The sequence below is a fragment of the Tachypleus tridentatus genome, chromosome 12, assembly GCF_004210375.1.
Source record: "Tachypleus tridentatus isolate NWPU-2018 chromosome 12, ASM421037v1, whole genome shotgun sequence".
Taxonomy (NCBI): Eukaryota; Metazoa; Arthropoda; class Merostomata; order Xiphosura; family Limulidae; genus Tachypleus; species Tachypleus tridentatus.
In genome coordinates this window covers 23,715,797-23,721,796 of record NC_134836.1, presented here as the reverse complement: position 1 = coordinate 23,721,796, position 6,000 = coordinate 23,715,797, and positions in this window count along the sequence as shown.

The following is a 6,000-nucleotide window of genomic DNA, read 5'->3' as shown; positions in this document are numbered from 1 at the left end:
ATAGAATAAAAAGAAAAGAAGCTGATGTTACTTACAAAGCGACTATCTTTAAGTGCTCACGTCAGTGGCAGAACCTTATCTTTAAGTGCTCACGTCAGTGGCAGAACCTTATCTTTAAGTGCTCCCGTCAGCGGCAGAACCTTATCTTTAAGTGCTCACGTCAGTGGCAGAACCTTATCTTTAAGTGCTCACGTCAGTGGCAGAACCTTATCTTTAAGTGCTCACGTCAGTGGCAGAACCTTATCTTTAAGTGCTCACGTCAGTGGCAGAACCTTATTAATTTAGCATGACGATCAAAAACACTTTACTCTCATTAAAATTATTGTTTGATATCGTACTTATTGTGCTGTTGCAAGTGAAGCAATGATATATTTTCTGTAATAAATTATGTTTTGGTCTCAAACACCAACTGATTAATATACAAGACTTGGAGCTAAAAGAAATTCACACACACACATATGTACAGGTCTCGATTAACGAACAAATCAATCAAACAGAAATGGCTCTCAAGTAGTCAACGTCTATGATTGCTGTTTATAATTCACGTTTTATAATCCATCCGTTCTTCAGTGGTACAGCGAAATGCCTGAAGACTCCCACTGTTAAAAACCGTGTTTTGATACCCGTAGCGGGTTGAGCAGAGATAACTCATTGTAATAACTCACAGATAGCTCTGTGGTTAATTTCAATATTCAGTTGATCCACCAAGTTATTATTTATAAATAAACAGAACAAATATAAAAATGTTCTTTTTAAAAAAAATATGTATTGTATATAAATAGACAAAATAGATATTTTGTACTATTATTGTACTGTTGTCGATTGTCTAATATGAAATAGTCAACATGCCAGCACTACCTGTATATCTATAATTCTATAATACATATGGAACTATTTATGGGAGACTTTACACTATCTTAACTTAAGGGTCCCTCAAGACATGAATCCGACCCTGTGTATGTGTATATATGTAACTTTATCAACATCTGTAAATAAACTGATGTCTGAACTTCCTTATAAGTTATACAGTATTTATAAACGTAAACATACAGTGCTAATATATGTTTAACTGTAAACATACAACTTTTTTTTTTTATAATTTGTTATGGAACATCACCATGACAACAAAATTAAAAGTTTTAAACCTTTTTTATATTAGTTTTATCTTTCTGTTCACATTATAATTTTATCAAATATGAGAAAGTTTAATATATCTTTGTTTAAAAGTTTTTCATTCAAAAGAAAACGTTTCATTTTCTCAATAATGTTTGACTTATTTCATTTTGACCAAAAATGTTGGAATTATATACTTTACCCAGGCCTGGCATGGCCAAGCGCGTAAGGCGTGCGACTCGTATTCCGAGGGTCGCGGGTTCGCGCCCGCGTCGCGCTAAAACATGCTCGCCCTCCCAGCCGTGGGGGCGTTATAATGTGACGGTCAATCCCACTATTCGTTGGTAAAAGAGTAGCCCAAGAGCTATCTATGGGTGGTGATGACTAGCTGCCTTCCCTCTTGTCTTACACTGCTAAACTAGGGACGGCTAGCGCAGATAGTCCTCGAGTAGCTTTGTGCGAAATTCCAAAACAAAAAAAACAAAAAAAAAAAACTTTATACTTTCCCCAACAATTTTGACCAATAAATTATGATTAGGATTTTGGAAAGCCAACTACGGAAAACATATTTTGAATAAAAATTTTCCTTTGTTGTGGAAACTGGATAAACATTCTACGGGTAAACAAGTACGTGATAATAAATCGGTCATGACGTTGTTTAAAACGCGTAATTTTAATATGCAGTTTTAAATTATATAAAAGTTTACTTACAAATGTTTTCGTTATTTATACGACTGTATACGTTTATATAACAATATGTTAATATTTTTATCCTCTTTATGTGTTCATAAATAATGATTTTATTGAGATTAGGCTACTAATGTACAAATGTGTTTGTTTGTTTCTAGTATAAGAACAAAGCTATATAACGAAATTTATATGCAAAAACGGCTCGTTTGGGTTGAGAAAATATTTTACATAGAAGAGCGAACAACGTTTCGACCTTCTTCGGTCATCGTCAGGTTCACAAACTAATTTCTTGTGGTGATATACAAATAAGTAAAGCATTAAAACGTAGCTAATAATCCATATCCTAATAGTATACAAGTTTTATAACATACCGAATTACATCTATTATGAAAATTTCTCTATAGAAATCCCCTCTTTCCTAATTTATTCACCACCCCTCCAAGAAGAACGAAATGCACAGTAAATTATTCATCACTATTTTTTCAAGTCAATATACAATTCGGATTCCTCGGACATGAGATTTGTAGCGGTTACTCGTGAAATTTGCGAGAAAAATTCCGGACGGACAGATAGACAGACAATCGCAAGAATATTATTTACACAGATTGTTATATTTCATTACATTTTTATCTTCGAATTGTTTACCGTTACAGATAAAATGTCGCGTGTTCCAATTCTGTAGACACGATTACATTAAATACTGAGCGAATGAACTTGTCGCCAGCGACAAACAACAATGTTATGTGTATAGCCAAAATGCTATTTAACACGATTTTACTATAAATCAGTTTCGGGTCGGTTATGAGTGATATATTTTCTAAGCTCTGACTATCGGAGGTCCATTTTACGTCGCTTCTCTACATTTAAGTCTTCTAGGTACGTAAACAGTTTACACCAACAAACCTTGTGATTTTTCTCAATCTGCGTACCATTCTTACTTAGTGTTCATATTTATTTGTATAAACCTCAGTACGTTAATTTAAAGCAGGTGAAAATTAAAAATAACCGATATACTACTGTGGAACAACAAACTTTTGGGACACTCGTTGGTACGAACGTCTTGTTGAATATCACAAAATATAATATTTTCAATTAAGTTTTTATAGTTACTGTTAATTTAAAATGTAAGTCATTCTTATACCATGATTTGTTATCACTAAAATAAACAATGATGACACTCAACGTTTTAGCCAAAAAAAGTTAAATTTCACAATTGTTTATTCCTCATAAAAAAATCCACACAAACGTAGACACGTATTTTCTCCGGCATGGGAAGTGGTGATGTTGAAATTCAAAATTTTTATATCCTTTAGCTTTAATTGTTTGTATTTTTAATACATAAATCAAACGTATTTTGAATTAATTAAAAATATTATCTATGAGCACCTGCTGATATTGAAACAGTATCAATATTTATAACTGTATCGATCGACTGAACGTACTTCGATATCAAACATCAAAATATTTTACGAATGGTAACTTTTATTCAGGTAGTTTCGAAACAAGGATGCATACATTGCTATAAATGTTTTAGCGATATAAGCCCTCGAGTTTACCACTGAGCCATCGAAGAACGTTTCTTTGTCATGAAAGTAAAACAGAGTTTGGAAGGAGAACCCTATAAAACCTGGGTTTGACACTTCATTACTTTGCATTAAATACGAAGTATTATACTCAATACATCAGTTACTGTTTATAAAGAAATAAAAACTTCCTATGATATTTTAATTTTTAATCAATTCAATTTACCAATTTCGGGATATCTTAACGCCACGACTGTACATCTATATATACATATGTATATTTCTACGATATCTTAACGCCACGACTTAAGTCCCTATCCATCCATATGTTATTATGTTATATTCAATTACGCATGTATTATAAATTTGTTTCTTTTTTTTCAGAGAAATATGGCCAATGTAAGCCCATTTACACTAAACTGTCTCACAGAACATGGCGTCGCATAATATTATGCAGCGAAAATGAGGGACAGCACACAGACACACTGGATACGTAACATATATGGATGGGTACGGACATACGGCCCACCATGTATATATACATACGTATATTTCTACCATTTTATCTTTCCGATGAAAGCGATATGACTATTATTATACTACTGTAGATATTCCTTAAAATTTGTTCTTACTGTAAATTACGTTAAAGTGCACTTTAAAGCGCTATTCTCTTAAAAGGAAGCAAACACGCTGTAGTAAGTGTACTAGGCAAGTGATCAAGGGATAAAAAATACAAACAAAAGTTTGTGTTCGTGACAGCAAGTGTTTTCCATCAACATCAGCCACCTGTTGGCCGGGGTAGACAGACAGAACGCACGTGGTGAGAACACCCGCACGTTACATGAGTACTTTAGTTTATTGCATAAGCTTTCCCTCTCTCACAATAACACTCGCATTCGAAATATTCAGCGACAACAACCCTTAAAAAAAAGAAGTAATAGAGACAAAAAGGAATACATAATTATATGTGTATATATACACGTACATACTGTCGTAATAGTAAATAAATACACAATACCTGTAAAATATATCACGTATTCTTGAGAGCCAGATTAACAAGTTTATAAATAAACAAGTGTCAACATTTATATGTGTCCTTTTCATTTCAAATTCTGTTTTCTATATATACATATATATATCCACGCCATAAAGTTGGTTTATTGTTATCATTTGCTAGCCGACAAGTATAAGAGGATCACATATATTAAAACAAACATCTTTTTAATACTTTTCTTGCTTGGCTACCCAGTATGGGTTTTATGGAGAAGAATACATCTTACAACAGATATGGGACCGGCATGGCTAGGTGGGTTAAGGCGTTCGGCTCGTAACCCGAGAGTAGCAGGTTCGAATCCCCGTTGCACCAAACATGCTCGCCCTTTCAGCCGTGGTGGCGTTATAATGTTATGGTCAATCTCACTATTCGTTGGTAAAAGAGTAGCCAAAGAGTTGGCGGTGGGTGGTGATGATTAACTGCCTTCTTTCTGGTTTTAGACTGTTAAATTAGGGACGGCTAACGCAAATAGCCCTGGTGTAGCTTTGCGCGAAATTCATAAACAAACTACAGAGGTGATCCATTATTTATGTGTGTTAGCTCGATTACCCAGTGTCGGCTGGCTCTATTACGGTAACGTTTTTGTATGGTCACGGGAAAATAGGTGTTAGGTGATATATGTGGGTTATTTTGTTTCAGGTTTTTTGGTCGGGAAAGAGATAAAAAAACAACAACTGTGAAATAGGCCACATTTTAACAATGTTGTAATTTAAATTTAAAGACACAAGTACTTTATCAGTTAAATGAGCCAATTATTATTTTATAAAAGCAGGGTATATAATTAACTTCTGATGAGGTAATCAGAACAAAGAAAAGAAGGCATGGGAACACCATCTAACATTATCCTTCATGCAATCTTTGCTTCAGTAATGAGTACTTTCCGTTAGTTCATATACTTTTAGCTGTTCACATCTATTATAGGCCACGGCCAACAAAGACTTTCGTAGTTTTCATATCACTATGGAGGCGGAAGTATGACGTCATATGTAATAATATGCATGTGCAAATGATATGTTAATTAATGCCTAATTAACTTTTCATTACTTAATTAGTAGTAAATGGTATACAGATTAGTAGTTCATGTCTAATTAGTGTTTTATTACTTAAAGGTTTTAATTGATTGTTTCATTTTGAATTTCGCGCAAAGCTACACGAAGGCTATATGCGCCAGTTGTCTCGAAGGTTATATGCGCCAGTTGTCTTTGATTTAGCAGTGAAAGACTAGAGCAGCTAGTCATCATCACCCACTGTCAAATTATGGTATACTCTTTTTATCATTGAATAGTGGGATTGACCGTCACATTATAACGTTCCACGGCTGAAATGGAAGCATTTTCGTAAAACAGGGACTCGAACCCGCAACCTTAAGATTGTGAGTCAAGCACACTAACCGCCTGGCCATTAATTGATATGCAAATAATATTGAATATTCACACTTTAATCACGATTACGTCATCAACACCAAAGGGCACATTGCTATGTTGCACTATTTTACATCATCAGCACCAGGGATGAGTTGCTATGCGATATGAAATGATTAAGTTATCATCACCAGAGGCCGCATTGCTAATATTGCTATTTTTCACATTATAAATTTTGCTTTTATAACTAAGCTTTCGG